At 42.8% G+C, this 26,808-nt stretch overlaps 1 protein-coding gene across 1 annotated transcript in view; it reads right to left on the minus strand.

The window, feature by feature from the left end:
- dedd1 (death effector domain-containing 1) overlaps positions 1–26,808 on the minus strand; it is a 516,989-nt gene that overhangs the window by 332,699 nt on the left and 157,482 nt on the right. The window lies entirely within an intron of this gene.

Genomic DNA, 26,808 nt, shown 5'->3' on the forward strand with positions numbered 1-26,808 from the left:
GCGTGCTCTGTAGGAGTTGGATCTGTCAATGTGGATTCTCTCTCAACTCCCTGTTACTAATCTAAATAGGGAGGAGTGGAATAGCATCTTGAGTGTAAAAAAAAACAACTACACCAAAGTCTGCAGTCATTGATGCAAGAAAGGTGTTAAAAGCCATGATTACCCACCAACAGAATTGTGGGTTATACTGTACTTGAAAGCTTGATCCAATGGTATGGTATAGAGATATATTTTTCTTATCGCGTACCTTTTCATCTCTCCGAATGAAAATGTCATACTGCAACAACCGCATAATGATTTGCTTATTGCTTATCTTTCGGCAGCGATTCAACGCGTCTCGGCTTGACAACTCAGACAAATGCCTGTACAGTGTCCTTTAAATCTCCATCTCCATTGTACTTAAACGTAATTATATGCAAAGCCACAGCCATTACCAGCACATTCAGCAAGCGGCGCGAAAAGAAAAGAAAACTTCCCTGATGAATGTGCCAGCGCGAGTGTGCCAGCCAAACTGTTGCTCAACGGCCTCTGTACCTGCTTTGTTTAATGCATAACAAATGTGTGCGCCTTCGCTGGTGTCTTTAATGCGCACAGAGATGAAGGGTATTGCGAATTAGAGAATGCATCTGCCTGCCGTCGGAATAACAAATAACACTATTAGCGAGACAGGGGAGTCGGGTTGCCAGCTCTGCCAAGATGAATAGCTGTGTCACTGCTTGGCTAACTCACATTTACCTAAAAAAAAAAAAAAAAAAAAGCTTAATGATAGTGTAAAGGCCAAAGACAAACATTATGGCGCTGATTGCTTTTTGTTCAGTCTTATTTTGGAAGTGACAGAAATGGGGCCCGACCGACAGCCGATACATAGGCCGATATTCTAAGTAATTTAAGTTGATAGTTAAACATGTATTATTACTGTAAAGGTTTCAGCCATATAAATATATCTAATAGGTCCCATATAGGCTTTTCTAGGGCTGCATTGTTTGGGATATTCGATGCCGATATGCACCGCTGATATAAATGTCTATAATCCTGTGTGTGATGATTCTAAATGTGTCATTGTTGTTGAAGTGTGGCTGCAGGGGGCGCTGTATGCGGGGGATAGGGCTGATTTATTCAGGACATGTTAGGTACTTCAGAGGGAGCTTGTTTGAAAGACAAAAATCAGGATTCCAAAACAAAAAAAGGGTAAGTCTCAATCTCTTATGGTTCCGAAATTATACGCAAAAGTCTACGACATAAAAACATAAAGATGTGCAATCCTGTGACCGATTTTCACCGCAATGTTTCTCTGCTCTCCTTTGGCCTTTGTTGAGAGGGCTCATTTTAAAGTCTCTATCACATTTGGTTCTAGAGATATCAGCTATTGAAATATATCGGCACAATATATCGGCCGGCCTTAGACTCCAGTATTGTGGATGTTGTTTGGTGGCTTTTCATTCAGTGTAATATACAGTACTTCCACCAATGTGAAACTGTTTACCCTGAACTAAGCAGAGTGGTTTCCTGTTCCCTCACATGTCATTGGATGTAGCTGTGGATCACTGTATGTTTGCCTCTCAACCAAGTACAGAACTTGAAAAGTAACATCCAGTCAACTGTATTTGAACAATTCTACTACAATGGGAAATCCATTGAATGAAAGTCAAGGACACAGTAACTATGGGATTTGATCACTAACCATTGGATCTAGTGTTTAGGTTTTCTGGTTGAAATATCCTGTTGTCATTCTATTTGGCTTATATTCTAAGTGTTTAAATAAGCCTTTGTCTGAATTAGCCATCCCTACCATAACCACATATTAGTACTTTGGTTGCAAAATAGACAATGGATCAATGTCTTGATTCATAACAGCTGAAACAATAGGACAGAATATTACACTGATACATGCAGTAAAACTTGGGTTAAACTAATACAAATTCTAGCACAAACTCTTTTTACTTATTAAACATTTTTGCTTCCCGACTTTGAGGCTTAGCGCATTTGTAAATGATTGTTGTTTCCCCCTTTAGCGAGATCTTATGGGGCAGACGCAGCATGTTTTTTGGCCTGTGAATGGTCTGGATTTCCATCTCATTTGAGATTAGCCGAGAAGAGCTGTTTTGGATTAGGCGCGCCTCTGACACTGCGTGATAAGGGAGCCCGCAGTCAGTGGAGCACACTAGTCCAGGAAAATGCCCTTTTTCTGCAGCAACAAGACGGCACCGCGCGGCTCCGTTGTTGCCCGGCGCTAGCTCTTTGTGCGGAGGATTACTGCGACAGAGCTGTTATCGGGCAGAGGGTTCAACCAATGCAGTGTCTCCATGGTCTGCTGTTATTAATAACCCTAGCCCTGTGTGGGTTTCATTCTGTATTTCATTACACTTGTCATGATTCTATGGGGCACATGTGTTTGATTTGGGTCGCGCCCTCTTCTTGCGGCGTGAAGAGCGCAGTGCAGAGCTGTTTGTAAAAGACCAGTCATGATCAAAAGTTGTAGACCAGTTGAAAAATGGCAAAGAAATCACATTTTGCATGGTTTGATCTTTACAAGGTCCAGTTAGAACTTCAATATGCAACAAGAAGAAATGGGAGTGAGACAAAAAACAATTAAACTGAAACAACATTTAGGACCACATGCCGTTAAAGCAGTACTCTGTAACTTGTTTACCTTAATAAATCCTTTTCGTAGTCCCTCTGGGGGTAATACCAATGTTGATGGGATGATCGGAGGATCTTTCATCTCCCCCTGGTGACCTGGCCAGAAAACCACTCTTGCAACTTCCCCTGCACTGGATCGGAGGCGCAATACACACTAATGGAATCACGAAGAAGAAGCTTGCAGGCTAACAGGCAAAGCTAACTGCATGAAAGTTAAAAAAAAATTGTAATTGGATGTACAATATCCCTCTATCCCTTTGTCTTTTCTGTTAGCGTAGTATTCACGAACAATTAATGTGTAAAAAAACGCAGCATGCTACGACACCTGCAGTGGCGCTTATGGCCTCTGGGGCATGAGTTACGTAGTACTGCTTTAAACGGCCAAATCTGTGCAAAAAGGTGTATTCATTGTAATTTTCTGTCAGGTATTCGCACTGTCATGACGTCCTAATGACCAAAGGCAAAGAAAAAAGAGATCTCGTTTTGAACATCGCTGGGTTGTTAGACAGTCATTTTGAATTTCCTAAAAGAGCCTGAGGGTCATGGAACAAAAAAGTCAAGCGGAAGACCCAAAATCATGTCACCAGCACTGCGCCGGAGGATCTGATTGGCTATCCATCAAGATACTGGACAATCCTCAACCCAAATTAAGGCTGTTACTTGTGTCTGAGCCTGTTAAAATTACTGTTTTTGGCATATACAATTATTGATGTGAACAATAGAGTATTTCACATTAAATATTACAAATTCAAGTCTTATTTGGGTCATGGTGATGGTGGGTCCGTTTAATCCCAGCACCGAAATTGAACCCTTTGTTAAAGTGTACTATCATCCAGATGGCTCGTTCTTTTTCATGCATAAACCTCTCCACTTCACCCTCGGAGAGCTTTAGACCTGAACCTGGTGATCAGAGGTCCGATGTCGGGTTTTCTATTTACATTTTCTCTTTAAGCCTTCATTTAGAGGGACTTATTATGTAGAAAGTCTTTAAAAACAATGAGACAATGTAAATTTACAACCCACTCATCATTATTGCTTCCCACATTCTCATATGTTGCAAAAATACACAACCTCATATTGTGGCAGCACTTTACTGAAAAGGGAATGGCTGCTCAGAGAGTGAGCCTCAGTAGATTCCGTATTTCCTCCTTCGATGAAACTAAGTGCGGAGATCAGAGCTCGGTGACAGCACGGATTCAACCATGGCCTGTAAATGTCAGCTGCCAATCCCAGTCTGACAGTTCAGTGCAATCAGGCCTGAGCAGAGGGACTTATTTCTGTGAGCAGACACAGACAAGCACCAGACGGGCAAGAGGGCATCCAACCACCAACATGATCAGAGCGAGCAGGGAGATGTGCTCTACATGTCAAGTGTGGGACTGCAATGACAAAAACTGTCTTTGTGACATCAGATTTTTTGTGCTTATGCCTGCTTGTAGTCCCCAAAACTCGTTATAAGACCCGAGGGGACCAGCCTTTTCAGTCTGTTGCCCCCAGACTGTGGAACGCCCTGCCCCTGTCTCTGCGTCTAACCACTCTGTTGACTCTTTTTAAAATGATCTGAAGACTTGTTTATATAAGAAAGCTTTTGGTTGATGGGTTTTCACTAGTGTCACTTTGATTTTACATATGTATGTCCATTTTTATTTTGTTTTGTTTTACCTTTCTCGTGTACAGTGCTTTGTCATTTACCTGTGAAAAGCAATTTATAAATAAACTTTACTTACTTACTTATTTATGTGTGTGAGCTGAATGGCACATTGCCTCTCAAACAAGGGGCTTTGAGACACAACTTTCAGCTTTTTTTTGTTAATCAAAAATCACAGCTTATAATTAACCCCCAGTCCCCTTTCAAAAGTCAAATTACATATTTGGACAATCTCTAATGAGGCACATGTTGGGCTCCGGATGTTAATGGAATGTTGCAGCTAACTTCCTGTGTGCTCATAACTGTTTCTATCCATCCATTTTCCTCCGCTTTATCCAGGGCCGGGTCGCGTAGGCAGCAGTCTCAGCAGAGAAGCCCAGACTTTCCAATCCACACTCACTTCCTCCAGCTGTTCAGGGGGGACCCCGAGGCGACACCAGCCCAGCTTAGAGACATAGTCCCTCCAGCGTGTCTTCCATGAGGCCTCTCACAACTGTTTCCTGATACTTCATACATTGTGTTTTTTAAGAGTTAAAAGTAAAAACAACAGTTTTCTTGCATCTCAAAATTGTTCAGTGAAATGTGAAGTCACGTGTCACACGCGTAAAGAGCCCATTTTAAAGAATTCACTATGGAAGGTTTGTTCTGGCCCGTGCCGAGAGCAGGGGATAAATTACACTGGGATATTACACCGGTGACATGCGAGATGGCAGTTTCATGGGAAATACACAATGTTTTTCCTCGTAAAAGGGGACAACCTTCAATCTGCATCTATGATCTAAGATCTATGATCTTCATGTGGGTTTGATACATTTCTTTGCCTCTGGTTTTGTATATGCCAGAGTCTAAGATCTGACAACAACTCAGTTATAACTAAGTTTTGAATCTAGACCATGTCTTAGTTACATTTATGGGTATTAAAACTTGCATGCAATTGTGGCAAGTAAAAACATGAAGTGATTAGCAACATTTGAAAAAGTCTAGCACAGTTTTCCACACGCAAAAAGTTACTGTCAGTCAGTCAGCATGCAAATTAAATATCACATGGGTTTATTTTCCATCCACTTTTTATGGAGGACCATTGTAAATGTTCTTCCTTCATGTTCACATTCAGTTGGCAGATTTCTCTTTACTATGTTTACAACAACGCGGGACAGTTTGGCCTTTCAAGCTCGGATCACTCTTTATCACACGGCTAAATTACCAACAACGCCTTGCAATCGCTACATAATTGCCTCCCCGCTCAGCCACTTTTTACCCGGCTCGCGTTGATCTCTTACCTGTGCCATTTGAGGTAGAGAGCTCACGGCACAATGGTCCTGCCGCGGAAAAGCACCAGAAGTGTATAATTACCGCGGGCCTTGATTAGCTCTCGTTTGGAGCCGCCCGTTCAATAGCCATTACATGAGACACTCCTCTGGACGTGGATGGAGTGCTTGGTAGGGCTTTTGCTCTTGGTAACGTGCATATCATCCCCCCATGTCGTGCTGCCGTAAAACTTCTCACAAGGAGCTTAAATTGACTCCGCAGTTCATGCAAATAAGAACATTGTGGAAGCTTGTCATGCCAATTGATATAAGATGGAACTTTATTGATACAAAGCTACATGTTTTGCCATGTAAAAAAAAAAAATACAAAGCAAGCTGATCTTCCAACTGGGTACTCCACATAACAAATCTAGATGATGATATGGAGAAGGGTCAGAAAGCTCTAGTTGGCTGTAGTCAAAGGCTGTGTACAAAGCCCTGATACAAAGGTACATAGGTACACAAGGACACAAGTCACACGTTGTATCCTGAAGCTAGAGTTGTTTTTTGTGTTTAGGGGACATTTAATGGCCCCTCCTGGAACCGCCACCTTAACGTGGGTTTAAGCGTCCAAATGATCGTGGGAGCTATGTTATCGGAGCGAACAGGTCCTAGGTTACGTGTCACACAAAGAGCAGTTCAGAAGCCCCTTATGAGAGACCAACGGTTTGAGGCCATAGGGGCTGGTCCAATGTGGTATGGGCAGCTCCACCAGCTCCCCCCACGACCCGGCAACGTCATGGATGGATGGATGGATGGATGGATGGATGGATGGATGGATGGATGGATGGATGGATGGATGGGACATCATAAAGGGGAAAGTTCTCACCTCAAATAGCTCACAGTAAATTAGGTAAACAGTGCATACAATCTAATCATTCTTTTACCAATCCCATGCTGTGCCTATCATCCCATCTCACCATCTTACAATATAAAGCGAAATCGCCCTGTTGTTTCCAGGTTGGGTGGTGCCGGTGGAAGTCAACTCTTTCCCGTCACACTGCGCAGCCTTCGGAAGTGTGACATGCGCACTTACATCCTCGGTCAGTTATTACATCAGATAGGGTATATGATCTCGTGGCATGTCTTCACCATTTGGAAGATACATCCATGTTTTTTGTGCAAAAAAGAGCTCCATAGGTTATCTGCACAATAGGCACTGCGCGCGGCCCTCACGTGACCGTCCACAAGCGATCGGTCAATATAGACCACAATGCATTGCGATACTACCGTCGGAGGAGAAACCGACTGAGATTAAACACTCCAATTTCAGTTTATTTGTTTGAAATAAGTCATTATTACGGGAGGTGGGGGGATTACAGCATGTGCTGGAGGGGATTCAAAAGTTTGGAACCACTGGTCTTCTATAATGCAGGTCTATATAATGAAGGAGGGTTTAGGGTCTAAGACTGGACACATTCATTTTTTTTTTTTGTAATAACTCATATGCTCAGAACATCAAATGCGGAGACGAGCATAGATTAGGATCGGAGTTAAAAAAATATCTGTAACTTGATTCTTTTTTCACAAACTCAGTATCTTGTCAATTCTTCACAGGCATAAGTTTACAATTACATCTCACAGCTTTCATGAAGTAGAGTTACCAGTAAATGTGTGGCAGTCGCAATATTAGCCTCCACCAGGATAATTGTATTAGCATTGGTGCTACCTCCAGGGTTCCATTGCTCAAAATATGCTACAGAGGAGGCTGCAATCCTGTGTTTTGTTATTTTAAGTTTCTACCCAGACAATATACTGCAAATTAGATTAAACTCTACTACAGTGAGAAAAAAAGTTATAACTCCTTTAAGTTCATACAGATATTCTGTGATCCATAAAGATGTGATAAAAACTTTCACAACATACCTAAACCCCAAATGTTGAAATATTTAAAGTGCATATTGATGCAATCATAATAACATTTGCTGTTTGCAAGTTGGGTAAACAATATAATTCTGGTACAGACAACATGCGCAGTTCATTCTTTTTTCGTTTTGCTTTAACTGCAAAGATATTAGCCAGATCCACACATGCATAATCTGCTAATGCCTGCCTCGCAGTATCCATTCTCTTCACCTTCTCTTACAAACTCACATCATCTCTCACCTCCCATTGGTATGTGCTTTATGGATATGGCTCTTATTCAGCGATTCAATCCAAAAGATTGTTCTCTGCAGGTGAACTCTCTATTGTCCCTTACTTGTGCCATATGTTTTTTGCTAATCTCCTTCCTAGAAGCTCCCTCTTTCTAGTAACAATTCATAATTTCGGGCTGAATCACCTGATTACTCTGACATCTATCTTTCTGTTTTCTTACGCTTACCCAGGAACACTTCCTCCACGTGTGCATTGAGTTAAGAAATACAAAGCAGCATCACTTTTTGGAAGATGTATGAAATGATTTTATAAAACCCTAATGACACATAATCTCCTTCAGGTTGCACTCAGGCTCTTTTATAGTTCTGTTTTACCCTTCTTTGGGTTTGTTGTTATTTGGAACTTCAGACGTGGTTTAGTCTCGCTTTACATTTGACTTTATTCTGCCATAGTCTTGATATAGACCTGGTTTAGATCTGGTGGGAGTCAAAGTCAAAATACTTAACTCTCAAGACAACTTTCTTTTGGAGAAGGGCATTCTACCGGATCAAACTCAATGACGGGGTAAACAGCATGGCACAGGAAGAAACCCGTCCATTCAGAAACAGAGAAAACACCACAAAAACTCAAAGCTGTTAACCAAATGAAGGAGACGAGGAGATTAAGTTGTGGCCTGAAAAATGCTAAAATTGCCCACCAACTATGGGTTGACATACAGCACATGCCTACTTCCTTTGCTCTTGGGTTCATTAAGGGCCTGTCACCACGGCAACACAGCACATTCTCATGAGGAGCCAGGCTGACCCCGGTTCAATGTTTTTATGTAAGAGGGAAGGGAGGACGTGCAGGAGAGAGAGAGAGAGAAAGAAAGAGACAGAGTTAATTAGTGAATGCAAATGATGTTGTCAGTACAGCCACTCAGGAAGTCTCATCCCGCTGCCTTTTCATATAGATAAACACTCTTCTTCTTCATACATACACTTCACAAGGGGGGCACATCTGCATCAACAGCACAGCAATCTGTCTGTGATGACAGTTTAAACATTTGGGAACACGAGCCAAGTGGAGTCGTGGTGCATCAGGGACACTCGGCAGCTGTGGCATTTCAGACATGACGTACAGTATAATTAGATCAGGCGAATGGCAAAAACACAAAAAAGCAAACATAGACAGGAACAGTTAGTACTTCTTTCAAGGATGTCTATTTCAAAGTAAGCCACAGGTGTGATGATCAATGACAGGTCTATAAAGGTGGTATAATAATATAAAGACCCAAAAAAATAGATCTAGATAGGGTATCCAATTCACGATAATCCAACAAATCTTGATCAAAATGCAATATGGAGCAAAAATATCCTAGACAAAATTTACTGTAAAGAAACAGCTATGTATCTTATGAGCGAAAGACATTGGAGACCTGCAAATTTCTTCTTCTGAAACATTGAACCCCCCAAGAGCCCACCACACTTGCATCACAGTGGAGGTGCTACAGGAAACAAAAAGGGGGCAAACAAGGAGGTATCCGGGCATGACTCGCAGCAAAGCCACACAAATCTTCTCTCCTTACTTATTGTTCATGCTAATGTTTGTTCACTGGAGGACAAGATGGATTATATTAGTCTGCCACGCTCTTCCCAGAAGATTGTGAAAGACTGTTGTGGAGCGGAGGGAGCTGCGCAGGAGGAAGAGGCGGGAGGAGGTGGAGGAGCTGACCAGTGCGGGACATCCTCTGAAACAGGGACAAACCCAGGAGGTGGTCCACTGTAAAGATAAATCTATTTTACCTGGCCAAGAGGCGCCGGTGACATGTATAAAACCAGTAACAAATAAGCACAATAAAAACTAATTACAATCAATTCAAGAATAACATGTATGCTCTTGGGTTAGGCTCTCAGACAGTGTCGATTTAAAGGAGCTCATGGGAATGTGTTCCTGAAGCCGGCGAGAGTATTGAAAATCATTCCATGATCAGGGAGCAGCGTTGGAAAAAGCTGTTCTGTGTGCTCAGTGTGGATCGCTTTGAAGAGTGGGAGCTGTGCCCACTGCTGGCAGGAGACAGGAGACGGCACAGGTACGAGGGCAGTTTACCCAGTAAGGCCTTAGATGAAGTTTCAGAGGAGCACTAAAAGCAGCCAGACAGGTTTCCTCCGGGTGCTACGGTTTCCCCTACCTCCAAAAACATGCTGGTCATGGAAGCACGCTCAGTCGCAGCGGCTCAGGACTAACCCAACATCTGAACGCAATGACAAATAAAGCACTCACATAGTTGTACTTCCTGATTAAACAAGAGCTATGTCCCTAAGCCCCTCCTTAGCCTCCTTCTCTATTTCCCCTTTACCGTGTAGCTATTGTCATTATAACAATAATAAAGAAAATGTAAAATAGACCAGCTTGTAGCGTGCTGCTGTCTGAAGCTTCGGTAGATGATTTTTCCTGGAACGTATAGGATGACGGATAGTCACCGGGGCTGGCCTTTACTCTGACTGTTCAAATCAGTTATATTGAGCTTTGCATATGACAATTGAAAGTATCTCCACTCATCACTTTTAATTTAGGCTTTATTGATTTTATTTTCCTTCTAAATGTTTAATGATGTAGTTAACACACGCTTGCTGGTTTGTAAAACACTTTTCATTATTCTGTGTTTAAATACTGCACAACAAATGAACTCGCACTCCTTTGAAGCAGGAGAACGGCGGCTGCATTGACCCATTTCCTGATGATGTTTTTCTGTTGATATTTTTCAGGTTGTCTTCAGGGGGGAGCGCCACCTAACCCATGCAGACAGGATTTGACCATGGAACCTTTTACTCTACTTACCTCTACTTTATTAAAACACAACATGCACTTGTTATATAGCAGCAAGTGCAGGTAAGAAGCCACGTCGACCACGAAAGAGAAAGGTTTTATTTGAATAAGTTAAACAGTGTGAGTTTGTGTCCATCAATGTTTTTCTTATAGAGAACATAATGTATTGGATTGAAAACTTTTTCAAATTGAATGTACATAATTTAACTTTTTCCCTCATTTGAAGCTAAGACAAATTGTCCCTGGAGAAGTGCTGGCAGCGGTTTAGTCACTGATTGAGAGTTGTCTTTACAACTCTATTATCTCAGACATGCACGCTGTACCTATAGCAAGTGCCCTGATGATTATTTTTGAATTGGCTCCTTATGTCTTTTCATTAAATGGTCTTTATTTTCCGAACATGTTGAAGCAGAAGTGAGTGGGAGAAAAGATGGAACTGGCAGCAGCTCTATAGACTATAATTACAGGTGGAGTTGAACATGGGCAGCCTTTAGCGAGACAATGAGTGGAGGTTGTGGTAGAGATTATATTTTTGTCTGTTGAGATGAACTGAGATGAACTGATGAACTGTAAGTGCAAGTTCAGTTCAATTAGTTTAGTCAAGAACAAAGTAAACTCGAGTAGTTATGTTAAGTTTTTGATCCATTACATTTCCATAAAGGCTCCAAAGCCAAGCATTGAATGTGTATCTGTTTCCCTTTAAAAGCCACATGATGAGCAATCCAGAGCAGTAGGTGGCGCTGTGTAGATTCTATGTCAGTGTCACCTACTCATGATAAAGAAGGTTTGACCCCATTGTGCTGTATAGGTGGCGCCATTTACAATGTTTTTTGATGCCCCATCGTCATGTAGTATTTTTACCCTACTTTACCACAAAGGCCCTATCCTGTTTTTTTTTGGTTGTTTTTTAAATCGGGATATTTGTAATATCCCGATTCTTCACTAGTATGAGTTTATAGGCACATTTCACAACTTGCACAGTCACTTTTCAGGGTCATTGTCACAGAAATGCCAACTAGCCGGAGAGTTCAGGAAAATGATACAAGCACTTCATAATTTGATGGACAGTGTTTTTCCCACAAATGTCTGAGATCAAAATACTAAAGGACACAACAAGATTTGTTCCATTACTAGAAGAAACAATCACGTATAGTGCCTTTAAAGCAGTTCTAAGTAACTTGTTAACCTTAATATCTTCTCTTGTCTTTTCTTTTCTTAATAAATCCTTTTCGTAGTCCCTCTGGGGGTAATACAAGTGTTGAGGGGATGATTGGGGGGTCTTTCATCTCCCCCTGGTGTCTCTGGCCAGAAAACCACCCTTGCAGCTTTCCTGCACCGGGTCGGAGGCCTCAATACATCATGAAGAAGAAGCTAACATGCTAACGGGCAAAGATAACTGCGTTAGTTAAATAATTTTAGAGCGAAATCAACAACTGAGGGCAGCCGAGGAAAGGGGAGAGTTCAGTTCCTGACAGCCTGGTGTATGACGCCGTTCTGCAGTCAGCTGGATCTGGCATGGATCAAAAATGTGCCCTGAAGGGGCTGAGAGATGGGCCTGTATCTACCTTTAAAGTACTGTAACTCTGTCTGCTCTGCCTCAGTAAATATGTGTTGGAAACATAATACAGTTAGATATAGCCATATTCATCCGATTTAATAGCTGGCAAAACGGAGTGCAAGCAGAAAGCATTACCTGAATAGCCTGGAGGGAAGATACTCTATACACTTAAAATAATGAAACAATAAAGATATTTTAGGACACGCATTTAAAAAAATGTTTGTACTGCAGGTTAATTGAGCACTGAAACAATTAGGTATATGTGGACTTGATAAAAAAAAAAAAGCTGGAGAAGGAGAGCACCACTTCATGACATCAGCAGGTGGAACAGAGTAGCACAATGCACAACTCTGGGTACGGTTTTCATGGAGATCAGTATTATATCATGGTTAAAGGCTACGAAAAGACAATTTAGAACATTATCAGCTCATTTCAAAGCACAGTCAACACGTCCATCTTTGCTTATAAGTAACATCCACAATCTTCAACCCACTCTCCTTCACCTCATTTAAATCTCGGCAGAGTTTACAACCGCAAGCGCTGATAAGTTTAAGTGCGGGGGGTTATATGGGCAGGCTTCCCATCCACTTCCAATCCCTTCCCACCGTCCCACCCACCGCCGGCGTTATCTTCATCGCACAAGAGCTGAAAACTAACCGTCGAGTCAGAGCAGGTCAATTTAAACGACGAGGCTACGGGGAGCGCAAACGGGGAATCTCTAATTACTTATGCTAATACGGCCATGACAGTGGGTGAGCGAAAGGGTGGAGCCTATATAGACGCAAGTCAGTGTACGGCTGATGCTATGTGTGTGTGTGTGTGTGTGTGTGTGTGTGTGCGCGTGTGTGTGTGGCTAATTAAAAAAGCAAATTAATCTTCCCGACGTATGCTAGCAAAGGAGGCCGTCATTCTCAGCAGCTTGTCTCTGGATAGGAGCGGCGAGGCTACTGAAAGGTAATTACTGTTATCTCCCGGCTGTTTTATTAACACGTGTCCTCAAAGAATAGGGGAGTTTAACTCGGCTGCAGCCAATTTGACCGATGCCCCCACTCGATAGGCCAATGAAATTATTGCGAAAGGGGGAAAAAAAGACAAAAAGACAATCCTTTTTTGTTTGAAATAAATCGAAGTAAAAAAAAAAAAAAAAAAGTAATCCGCAAGGCTGTTTTTTTAGCCCACTACTGTTCGGCCACTTCTTAAAATCCCCCTCTAAGGAGTGATGTTTTTTTGAAGTTTGTTAGTAAGAGTGAAGGTGAACGAGGAGATAGTAGAGAGTAGAGTGAGTGGAAGGAAAGCAAGGCGGGAACCAGGAGATAGATCAAGGTCTGATTTTGAGCTATAGGAGAGAGGAGGAGGCTCCCACACACACGCCAGCAGACGGTAATTACACGCCAATCATGTGCCCACGGTCCGGAGCAGGGATTAACTAAGCGGGGAAAATGGTGGGAGAAATTCAATTAAAAAACGAATTAATAAACTGCAACTCTGGCCACTGGACGAGCCGCGAGGAGGCGCCAGGTGTGCAGGGGGTGCTGTCCGCATACGGGGAAACATATGGACACAACGGTGAAGGTAAAGCGGGCACGTGGTCGGACTGTCGGGTATGAGCGATTCAGGTGGGAGGGGAGATTTTCCGAGGCCATATGGAAAGGTGTAGGGAGGGTCATAATGCTTAAGGCAAGACACTGCAGCTGAACAGAGGGGTGGGGTTAATTTAGAGATATACATTTGAATATTTATCTGAACATTACTTATATAAATGTGAGAAAAAAATGTATTGCAAGTTTTCTGACATTTTATGTTTTCATATAAAAGATTTACATTAATGGGTTCAAAGCTTAATAAATCAGGCTTGTGAATAAAAAATAAATAAATGATAGCAATAATAATATTAAAGCCGCGCGCGGCGATAAAGGCCCTCGCCCCTGGCGCACTCCCCGCTCGCTCTCGTCCCTTGCGACCACTCTTCATCACACTAGGTCCTTGCGAGCTCCATGATTGAACTCGCTCATTTTGACGCGAAAATCCCTATTAAGTTTCATTACAGTGCATTATATGCGAAAGTCCCTTTAAGTTGCATTACAGTGCATTATATGCGAAAGTGCCTTTAAGTTGCATTACAGTGCATTATATGCGAAAGTCCCTTTAAGTTGCAGTACAGTGCATTATATGCGAAAGTCCCTTTAAGTTGCATTACAGTGCATTATATGCGAAAGTGCCTTTAAGTTGCATTACAGTTTATTATATGCGAAAGTCCCTTTAAGTTGCATTACAGTGCATTATATGCGAAAGTCCCTTTAAGTTTCATTACAGTTTATTATATGCGAAAGTCCCTTTAAGTTTCATTACAGTGCATTATATGCGAAAGTCCCTTTAAGTTTCATTACAGTACATTATATGCGAAAGTGCCTTTAAGTTGCATTACAGTGCATTATATGCGAAAGTCCCTTTAAGTTTCATTACAGTGCATTATATGCGAAAGTCCCTTTCAGTTGCATTACAGTTTATTATATGCGAAAGTCCCTTTAATTGCGTTATAGTGCTATTGTGAAAATCCCTATGTAGTGGCATAATTGTGTTGTAATTGCAAAAATCCCTATTTTGTTGCAGAAACTGTAAGAACTGTTGAAATTGCAGAAACTCTTAACACTGTATAAACTGCTAAAATCACAGACAGACTTCACTGTATCATAATCCTATTAAAATGCCGGCAAGAAAAGAGAAAGCATTAGAAAAGTGTCACAGCCATATTTGAACTAGCAACCTCCTACACCAGAGACAAGCACACTTTCACTGAGCTGCAGCTCCATGGTACTTGGACTGTGATGTGGGCTACTTTTGTCTAAGTTATCGAGCAGAAGTTAGTTCCCAGCATCCCACTGGAGGAGAGAGGTAGCTTCAAGTCATGCCCCCCCATACATTTCCTCGATTGTTTTCGACATTTTCCCTAGTGTTGCCTCAATTGTTTTCCTACGATCCCCCCATTTCTAGCTCTTTAGTGACGCATATGAAAGCGTTTTTCATGAGAATGGGACCGTAGGTGCGGTTAAAAAAAAAAAAAAAAAGAGCAAAGGTCAAAATTGACCCAGCAATCTCATGGTTGGAAACCCAATGCACAAGCAATAACGCTACACAGGCACAGCAAATCTTATGAAACGTGCTGTACTCATGTGACAATGTGTGCAGTGGCCCATGTAAAAGGTGAAAGCAATAGAAAAGTGTCAAGGCTGTGTTTGGACTAGCAACCTCCTTCACTTGAAACATGGGCCTGATGACAGCTTGGCTTATTTAAATTCCCAGAATGCAATTTTATACCAGCAACACACTGGAGGAGAGGTTTTTTTCCGTTTTTAATGAGTGTGGGACCATAGGCAATGATTCATGTTCTTACCGGAAGGTGCTGAGTCCAAAAGAAAAAGGAAATAAAAAACAGTTTAGGTTGGGAATTGATCCAGCATCCTCCTGCACACTAGCTCAGCACTCTACCAATGGAGCTACTCAGGTTGAGTGAATAAATCAGCAGATGTAAAGTTAATGTCATGAGAGATCCCGTACTTGAGTGCTTGCAAGAAACGGATTTACAGTTTAGAATTCTTCAGGTCATGTCCCCCCCCCCAACCGCCAACCCCCCACCTCACACCCCCCGACACTTCCCCAATTGTTTTGGACATTTTCCCCAGTGTTGCCTCAATTGTCTCCCTACTATCCCCACATTTCTTTCTCTTTAGTGACGCATATTTTGACAGCGTTCTTCATGAGGGTGGGACCATAAGCGCGGTAAAAAAAAAAAAAAACAGTTAAGTCAGATTTGATCCAGCAACCGAATGGTTGGGAATCCAACACTAAAGCTACAATGCCACACAGGCACAGGAACTTCTGGGAAACGTCCCGCAATCATGTGTTTTAAACTGTGACAATGTGTGCTGCGGGCAATGGAAAAGGTGAAGACAATATTAAAGTGTCAAGGTTGTGTTTGGACTAGCTACCTCCTTCACTTGAGACAACCATGCTATCACTGAGCTGTAATTCCATGCAAACATGGGCCTGATGACTGCTTGGGTTTTCTAAATTCACAGGCTGAAATTTGATCCCAGCAACACACTGGAGGGGTCATTTCCCTGTTTTTAATGAGTGTGGAACCATCGGCGACGATGCATGTTCTAACCAGAAAGTGCTGAGTCCAAAAGAAAAAAAAAATGAAAAAGAGTCAAAGTCAGGATTTGATCCAGCAACCTCCTGTACACTAACCCAGCTCTCTACCAACGGAGCTACTTCGGCAGAACAAAAAAACAGCGGATGTGAAATAAATGTCATGAGAGACTCCGCACTTGTGTGTTTGCAGGAAACGGATTAACAGTTTAGAAAATAATATATTGTATCATTTTGTAATTGGGGTACATTCCTGGCTGCCCAAAGAATCGTTGAGAGGGGGTTTCAGCCCTGCAGCACCCTCGATATTGAAGCAATTATTTGGTAAGACCCATATAGTATGAGGAACACACAGAGAGACGGACAGGAAACAGTCGAATTGAACTTCCTGTGATTGTACAGTTGAGAGAAACGTGAATTTGGAGGCAAAAATGTCCAAATTAAAGCTGATGTCTGTGACAGAGGGGTAGTATAAGTATATACGAGTCCAAAAGTGTAGTTTTTGTGAAGAAAGGGGGAAATTTTGGAAAACTGGCGAACTTCAGGAGAAACCTCTGACAGAAGCCAGCATACTGCCAAGCTAAGACCTCTGGCGATTTTCACGGAGGATGGGCGGGCCACTTACAAGCCACTTACAAGCCAATTAAAGGCATTTTTGGCGATGGCGGCTGCGTGTGCACACCACTAGGTCCAGGTGGGGAATGTGCACGTGCGCCGGATTGGGTCCGTTCCAATCCGGCCAAGTCTGTGAAAGATATGAGGCTTTGAAATTTGCTGAAAATGGCCTCTCAGTTGCGGCCTTGTCATGACCACGCCCAATAATGGAACAAAATTTGAATTGATGATTTTGAAAGCCACATGGGTTGGGGACATGTTGGCCAAAATTGGAGGCTTTCCATAGAAAACTCGAGGATCAGGGACCAGAAGTTCAAGAGGTACGATTTTGAAGGTTTGAGGTTCGGGCCAAGATGGCCGACTTCCTGTAGCATTTAGGGCGGGGTCGTAATATCATTTTTGACATGTCTTGACGTGGTCTATGTCCCTGGCCAATGTCACTTTTGTACGATGATTTTTTTTGCCACCGGGCTCTCATTGACTCAATGTAAACTGCGTGCTTGAGGGGGCGCCACTGAGCCATATTTTATTATTTTCTCTCGCGAACCCCACCCAAAATTAGAGCTTGCGGAGCACTACGTTTTGACCCCTGTTACTTGCGAATCGGTTCACGTTTGCTACGTGAATTCTTGCGTTTTCGTCCCCCGTTAACGGTTTTAATTAGTCCCTCGCGGGACACTGCGTGTCCGTTGCTCGGGCCTAATTATACAGAAAATTAAGCGAGATAGAGGCATGTTGTAATAGACTTTTTTGATCAGTGCGACGTGCCGAATCAGGATATCACCTTTGTTTTCACTTTCGTGCAAGTGTAATTTTGAAGGTATAGGTAGGGGGCGCTATTTTTGTGAAAATTGTACAATTATCAAGGGTAATCAGTACGATCCATAGAGGGGCTTATGTGATCCAAAGATGAGTGTGATCTGAATTTGCATGCCCTTGTGAGTTGTCGTCAAAGAGGCGCGGAAAAAGCATGTTTTTTAGCAGAGCGGTAGAGACACACCGTAACAGATATCTGAACAAAAGAGCTTGATTATTGTAGCTCTACGCCTCTAGATTGCACTCACCAAGTTAAATGTCATTTGGTCCAAAATCTTGGGAGTGACTTGAAAAAATGTCAGGCGAAGAAATGCTGGGTAAAATTTTCAATCCAATATGGCCGACTTCCGGTTTGTCAGAGGAAGTAGCTATAATGACGTTTTACGTTTGTCTTGATGTGCTCTATCACTGTACCGAAAAACATAGGTTTAGGCCAAAAACTCATGCCTCCATTTGAATAGGGGTCAGACTTGAGGGGGCGCCACTGAGGCATTATGCACAGTGTGATTTTGCAGACTTCAAAATATTGAATTTTTCACCAACTTTGATCATTTAGTCAAATAAAATTGAGTTTTCGTTAATATTCAGGGGGTCAAAATTGGGGTCAAAGGCGCACCAAAATAATAATAATAATAATAATGGAAATGATTTTTCGGCTATTATTTCTCTCCCACAAAGACATTACTCAGAGAGCCGTGGCTTTGATATGTTGTTCCCCATCACTGACAAGGTCTGTATGATTTTTTCCACACCTCCATGCCATCCCGTTTTTTTTATACACATTTTTAAAGTCAAAACTTTGAGGGGGCGCCAGTGGGTCATTTTTGGCGATGGTGGCTGCGTGTGCACACCACTAGGTCCAGGTGGGGAATGTGCACGTGCGCCGGATTGGGTCCGTTCCAATCCGGCCAAGTCTGTGAAAGATATGAGGCTTTGAAATTTGCTGAAAATGGCCTCTCAGTTGCGGCCTTGTCATGACCACGCCCAATAATGGAACAAAATTTGAATTGATGATTTTGAAAGCCACATGGGTTGGGGACATGTTGGCCAAAATTGGAGGCTTTCCATAGAAAACTCGAGGATCAGGGACCAGAAGTTCAAGAGGTACGATTTTGAAGGTTTGAGGTTCGGGCCAAGATGGCCGACTTCCTGTAGCATTTAGGGCGGGGTCGTAATATCATTTTTGACATGTCTTGACGTGGTCTATGTCCCTGGCCAATGTCACTTTTGTACGATGATTTTTTTTGCCACCGGGCTCTCATTGACTCAATGTAAACTGCGTGCTTGAGGGGGCGCCACTGAGCCATATTTTATTATTTTCTCTCGCGAACCCCACCCAAAATTAGAGCTTGCGGAGCACTACGTTTTGACCCCTGTTACTTGCGAATCGGTTCACGTTTGCTACGTGAATTCTTGCGTTTTCGTCCCCCGTTAACGGTTTTAATTAGTCCCTCGTGGGACACTGCGTGTCCGTTGCTCGGGCCTAATAATGGAAATGATTTTTCGGCTATTATTTCTCTCCCACAAAGACATTACTCAGAGAGCCGTGGTTTTGATATGTTGTTCCCCATCACTGACAAGGTCTGTATGATTTTTTCCACACCTCCACACCATCCCGTTATTTTTATTTGAATTTTTAAACTCAAAACTTTGAGGGGGCGCCAGTGAGTCATTTTTGGCGATAGGGGCTGCGTGTGCACACCATTAGGTCCAGGTGTGGAATGCGCACGCGCGCCGGATTGGGTCCGTTCCAATCCGGCCAAGTCTGTGAAAGATATGAGGCTTTGAAATTTGCTGAAAATGGCCTCTCAGTTGCGGCCTTGTCATGGCCACGCCCAATAGTTTAAAAAAAATGTAGTTGATGATTTTGAAAGCCACATGGGTTTGGGACATGTTGGCCAAAATTGGAGGCGTTCCATTGAAAACTCGGGGATCAGGGGCCAGAAGTTCAAGAGGTACGATTTTGAAGGTTTGAGGTTCGGGCCAAGATGGCCGACTTCCTGTAGCATTTAGGTCGGGGTCATAATATCATTTTGGACATGTCTTGACGTGGTCTATGTCCCTGGCCAATGTCACTTTTGTATGATGTTTTTTTTTGCGACCGGGCTCTCATTGACTCAATGTAAACTGCGTGCTTGAGGGGGCGCCACTGAGCCATCTTTTATTATTTTCTCTCGCGAACCCCACCCAAAATTAGAGCTTGCGGAGCACTACGTTTTGACCCCTGTTGCTTGCGAATCGGTTCACGTTTGCTACGTGAATTCTTGCGTTTTCGTCCCCCGTTAACGGTTTTAATTAGTCCCTCGCGGGACACTGCGTGTCCGTTGCTCGGGCCTAATTATACAGAAAATAAAGCGAGATAGAGGCATGTTGTAATAGACTTTTTTGATCAGTGTGACGTGCCAAATCAGGATATCACCTTTGTTGTCACTTTCGTGCAAGTGTAATTTTGAAGGTATAGGTAGGGGGCGCTATTTTTGTGAAAATTGTACAATTATCAAGGGTAATCAGTACGATCCATAGAGGGGCTTATGTGATCCAAATATGAGTGCGATTGGAATTTGCATGCCCTTGTGAGTTGTCATCAAAGAGGCGCGGAAAAAGCATGTTTTTAGCAGAGCGGTAGAGACAAACCGTAACAGATATCTGAACAAAAGAGGTCGATTATTGTAGCTCTACGCCTCTAGATTGCACTGACCAAGTTGGATGTCATTTGGTCCAAAACCCTGGGAGTGACTTGACAAAATGTCAGGCGAAGAAATGCTGGGTAAAATTTTCAATCCAATATGGCCGACTTCCGGTTTGTCAAAGGAAGTAGTTATAATGACGTTTTAGGTTTGTCTTGATGTGCTCTATCACTGTACCGAATGACATAGGTTTAGGCCAAAAACTCATGCCTCCATTTGAATAGGGGTGAGACTTGAGGGGGCGCCACTGAGGCATTATGCACAGTGTGATTTTGCAGACTTCAAAATATTGAATTTTTCACCAACTTTGATCATTTAGTCAAATAAAATTGAGTTTTCGTTCATATTCAGGGGGTCAAAATTGGGGTCAAAGGCGCACCAAAATAATAATAATAATAATAATGGAAATGATTTTTCGGCTATTATTTCTCTCCCACAAAGACATTACTCAGAGAGCCGTGGTTTTGATATGTTGTTCCCCATCACTGACAAGGTCTGTATGATTTTTTCCACACCTCCACACCATCCCGTTATTTTTATTTGAATTTTTAAACTCAAAACTTTGAGGGGGCGCCAGTGAGTCATTTTTGGCGATAGGGGCTGCGTGTGCACACCATTAGGTCCAGGTGTGGAATGCGCACGCGCGCCGGATTGGGTCCGTTCCAATCCGGCCAAGTCTGTGAAAGATATGAGGCTTTGAAATTTGCTGAAAATGGCCTCTCAGTTGCGGCCTTGTCATGGCCACGCCCAATAGTTTAAAAAAAATGTAGTTGATGATTTTGAAAGCCACATGGGTTTGGGACATGTTGGCCAAAATTGGAGGCGTTCCATTGAAAACTCGGGGATCAGGGGCCAGAAGTTCAAGAGGTACGATTTTGAAGGTTTGAGGTTCGGGCCAAGATGGCCGACTTCCTGTAGCATTTAGGTCGGGGTCATAATATCATTTTGGACATGTCTTGACGTGGTCTATGTCCCTGGCCAATGTCACTTTTGTATGATGTTTTTTTTTGCGACCGGGCTCTCATTGACTCAATGTAAACTGCGTGCTTGAGGGGGCGCCACTGAGCCATCTTTTATTATTTTCTCTCGCGAACCCCACCCAAAATTAGAGCTTGCGGAGCACTACGTTTTGACCCCTGTTGCTTGCGAATCGGTTCACGTTTGCTACGTGAATTCTTGCGTTTTCGTCCCCCGTTAACGGTTTTAATTAGTCCCTCGCGGGACACTGCGTGTCCGTTGCTCGGGCCTAATAAAAATATATCTGAATAAAGCTTAAAAAAACATTGTTACATCCAAGACTGGAGAGTTTGGAGTCTGCGGGAGCTACGAAAGTGGAGAGGCATGAGTGGAACGAGAAACACATTTTGAGAAAACCGACCCGAGAGTTTTGTATTGTGTGAGCTTGGCATGCGCTTACATTGATCCAGTCTTTCGTTGCAAAGTTTCTTCCAGAAAGAAAATGATCATATTTGAGCATCATCTCAGGCACTCTGCGCAGAACACGTCATGGATAGATAATATGTCAACATTTGTGAAGTAATACATGTGGGAACCTGGCTTTGTGGAGCAATGTCGGAGTTACTTTCAGGATGTCTCCGGCTCGCTAGCGGACAAACCATCATAAAATAACCATTATACAGAGAAGTTTTATCTTTTTTATACTTTGACATGAAAACCACAATGTTATTAAAGGGACTATACAGAGCTTAAAAATGTTAAAATTATGTATTTTCCTCCCCCTACATGTTCCAGCAATGTCCTATGGTGTAGAGCCCAGATCTATTCACCACAACTGCTTCTAAAATCCTGCACTCAAAAAGTTGTTACTTCGGGTTCGAATTGGCGTCATGCACAAGCTTGACGTATGACCTGAGGTGGCAGTAGTGAGGATAAAATGGCCTACTGGCATCTAGCCCCTTTAAGGGAGAAAACTATAGCAGCAAATCTCCATATTGACCTCCATGTGAAAAGTCAATGTTTTCATCATGTCTCACTTTAAAAACACTGACCATGGACTACTGTCTGGCACGTCCATAGGAATGTGGGCTGGCGTTTTGAGCCATTGAAGAACACGTATTACATGCAGGATCACAGAAACTAAACACTATCATATTTTGATGAGGATACAAAATCAAAAGCTCGATAAGGCATTGACCCTGTAAATTTGCCACCCATGAGTGACATATTGTAAGCACATTACTCATAACTTGTTCGGGAATGTAAAAAGTCCCCCGAACAAAGAGTCACTATACAGCTTTATCATAGCCATTATTGCGGCTTGTAAGTGCACTGGACATACATTACAGTCCTGCACCGTCAGTGTAATATTCCAAGCTCCTCCACCTCTGGGCACTTGATCCATTACTGAGTGCGTCATTCACCGACAGGGCAGCGCTCGTGTCCGGGAGAGGCACTGTTAACCAGGTAATTGGTGGCTAATTGGGCCATTGTTTGTTGGCACTTCTCGGGCTCATGTTATTGCCTGCCCACCTACATGATTTATGAGTCCATAATTTACATTCAGCCGCTCTCATTATTGCTTTCAGACAGCGTCACTGTGGTTCTATGAGCGCAGCAGCACGGATGTATGTGGGGAGATTCATGCATGGGGGATTTTCCAACACAGGGGTCGGAAGTAAATGAGCTGGAAAATGTTGTTGATGAAATTTAACAACTGCTTGACATGTTTTGTGCCTTCGCTCAGTATTTGTGTGTGTCATTTATTCAGTGTCAGTAAATGGATAGTGGTGGTTTAAGGGTGGGCGCGGATTTAGGCCAACTCAAAAAGAGCAGCCGTGAATGTACGCGTAGCTTCCACCGCCGTGTGCGGATTGAATGTAAATTGTCCCACGTAAAGCGCTTTGTGACCATGTCTGAAATTTACAATATAAATACATTCCTTCCTTCCTACTGCACTCCCAGGACCCAGTGACACACACACACACACCATACAGAAAGGCCCCATCTGGTCTGGGGATCGATCCGTGGCTCTTCACATCACGAGGAGAGAAGATGTTGTTTTTATAGAAGAAAATATAAATCAAACGGAAATGATTGAATAAAGAATATACATAGCTGGCGAATCATGCATCAATTTAAAGACAACAATAATCCAGCAGTATAAAATGAGCCTCTTGCTAAGCTGGAAATAAAAGGTGTATGCCAATTGTCACAACATGTAAAATGATTCCTGCACCCTTAGACATATCACAATTTGTACTGTTTGTACATTCTAGCAAAGAGTGCCCGGCAAATACAAGTATTTATTTTATGACAGATATCTTCACCATTGAAAAATACCTAAGACATGACTAAATTTACCAGGAGTGGGTACGTCTTCAGCTGGTCTCCATGGATATGTGACTAAAGTCAGCAGAATTTGAGATTTAAACAGGTTAGGTTCTCATCCAAATCCAAATTACCCACTGCAAAAATAGCATTTTCTGTGTTGAGCTGGTCATTAGGAGCAAGTTTTGTATAGCCCATCCAGCCATCCATCCATCCATGTTCTTCCACTTTATCCGGGGCCGGGTCGCGGGGGCAGCAGTCTCAGCAGAGATGCCCAGACTTCCCGATCCACACACACCACCTCCAGCTGTTCTGGAGGGACCCCGAGGCGACACCAGGCCAGCAGACATAGTCCCACCAGCGTGTCCTGGGTCTTCCACAAGGTCTTGTCCCAATAGGACATGCCTGGAACACCTCCCGCAGGAGGCGACCTGAAGGCATCCTAAACAGATGCCCTAGCCACCTCAGCTGACTCCTTTCGACATGAAGGAGCAGCAACTCTACTCCGAGCTCCTCCCGAGTAACTGAGCTCCTCACCCGATCTTGAAGGGTGCGCCCAGTCACCCTGCTAAGAAAACTCATTTCGGCCGCTTGTATCCGCGATCGAGAGCTTTGCCCCCTGACTCAGCTCCCTCTTCACCACAACAGTTTTGTATAGCAATAGTCCAAAATGTCACGCAGTGTGCCTTTAAATTAAGCTCCACCAAAATATTTATAAAATAATTTACATAAATTAGAAATCATAAAAAGAATAGCCCATGAGCAGATCAAATCAACAAATCAAAAGCTACATACTGCTGAAGTCTAGTGTCCTGGTAGTCATTTCAATATGAATGAAATAATATATTATTTATAAAAGCAACAAGATGTTCAGACTGTCCCGGAGACTGAGCATCATTCTTAACACTGACCAAAGCATTCACTCCCATATCTTAAAGGTGATAGTCACTCTTTTCAGAAATGCCACAACAGTAATGTGGCAGCTCTTTCTACAGTCAATCCTGTAAGAAACTGTATTTTGGTGAGAACTTTGTGGACAATACTTATTTCATTAGATAAGGCTTGTAATTAAAGACACAAACCAGTTATCAACAGACTTTTACATTTCACCTATAATCATCCAACCATTTAAAGTCATTATTTAACCACAGCAATGAAACATGAAATGAAATCAATCAATATTACCGAAACATATTTCCTAAATATGTCAAAATGAATACATAACTTTGCTTTCCAAGTCACAGAGATTTATCACCTGGCTCAATATAATTACAACATATACTTAGACGATATTGCATTTCTCTGGAGAGCTGGCAGAATAATTGGTGCGTGGCTGCAGAAGTATTATTTGCCCACCTCATACAGACAGTAGGTTTAATATAACTCGCCGTGGGTGTACCATGTGCAATGACGCTCACTACATCTCTTTTCTCTCGAGCATTAGAGAGAGATAGGTCCCTCTTCTCTAATAATAAAGACGATGGAGATTCTTAATATGGCTTAAGACAGTGCTGCTATATCTGGGTATAGGCAAAGTTTGTCACATCCACTTTATAATGTCCACGCTTCTCTCTACGGAGTCTAGAGCTTCCTGTAAGATTATACATACATTGAATACACATTGGCTGTGTGCCTAAGAAGATCAAGTCTTGAATTAGCCTTTGGAGAAACCTACAGGCTTTTCTGGTTCATGCTCAGGCGAGTACTGCATTATCTATAGCCTACAGAAAGTCAAATCAGAAGTCACGTGTAGCTTCTGTGCCAGTTCTTAAAGTAGCCCCATTAGTCGCCTACAATTGCATGTACATTTAATCGGCTAAATCTAATTCAGGATTCCTAAAACTGTTCTTCAGTCGACTGGACCTAGCAGGTGGATTCTGCAGTCTCCTCCCTGAAGGCATTACCAAGAGACTGTGTGAAGGGTGCGTAGGGTCCCCTTGGCGGGTGAGACGGGTGGAGTACGTGAAAAGGCCACCATTTTTCCATACTGAGATATGTTCTTACCTTAGCTTAGACGAGTTGATGCGTACCTGTCTGGTCTTTACGCGTGCGCTCAGTCACGCAAAAAGACTGAAGATGTTGTAAGCATTTAGCCTCTCTTCCTCTCCTCTGTGGGGCCAAACAGGGGTGAAGTTAAAGCGACCAAGCTCTTCCACGTTTTCACTATTTAAATACGGTTACGTGAGTAGTTGCACGATCCAAGTATAGCTACACAAAATTAAACATGTCAATTATCTAAGCGGATAAAGGGGTACTATATTGTAAGACGTAATAACACCTTAGGAGTACTTTGACGTCGGCGCTGTAAAGTCGAAGTGCTCCTAAGGTATTATTACGCCTTACAATATAGTACCCCTTTTTATCCGCTTAGAAAATCGACATGTTTAATTTTGCCTCCTGCTGAAGGAGATCTGCGGAGCCCCCTATCCCCACCTTTAAAGGATGCAGCCTGTCAGGATGCTCTCTATAGTCCCTCTGTAGAAGTTGCACATAACGGAGGCTGGGACTCTGGCTCTTCTCAGCTTGCGGAGGAAGTAGAGACGCTGATTACTTTTCCAGTGATGTAGCGCGCATGGTCCAGGAGAGGTTCTCTGCGATGTGCACACCCAGAAACTTAGTAATGGTCACCCTCTCCACTGCAACACCATTGATATTTTAGAGGAGCATGCTGGACCTGCGCTCTTCAAAAGTCCGCAACAATCTCTTTTGTCTTCTCCACATTTAGAGAGAGATTGTTCTGTGTGCACTACATGGCCAGACTGCTCACCTCACTCCTGTAGTTTGACTCGTCTCTGTCGCTGATGAGACCCACCACTGTTGTGTCATCTGAAGAAGAAGAAGAAGATCTTATTTATATAGCGCCTTTCACAGACATGGTCACAAAGCGCTTTACATGAGACAATTGTACATCTGCAAACTTGATGAAGTGGTTTGAGTCGTACTTTGGAGTGCAGTCATGGGTCAGCAGAGTGAACAGGAGGGGGCTCAGCACACAGCCTTGGGGAGCCCCCATGTTCAGTGTGATGGTTCTGGAGGACTTGCCACCGGCACGTAGAGCCTGTGGTCAGAAAGTTCAGCAGCCAGTTGCACAATGAAGTTTTGATGATTTTAGTCTCTTCTTTTATTCTATTTTTATTTTTATATTTTAGTCGACAAAAATATCTAGACATTTTAATCAAAGTTTTAGTCTCATTT

This window comes from Gobius niger (assembly GCF_951799975.1).
Source record: "Gobius niger genome assembly, chromosome: 8".
Lineage (NCBI taxonomy): Eukaryota > Metazoa > Chordata > Actinopteri > Gobiiformes > Gobiidae > Gobius > Gobius niger.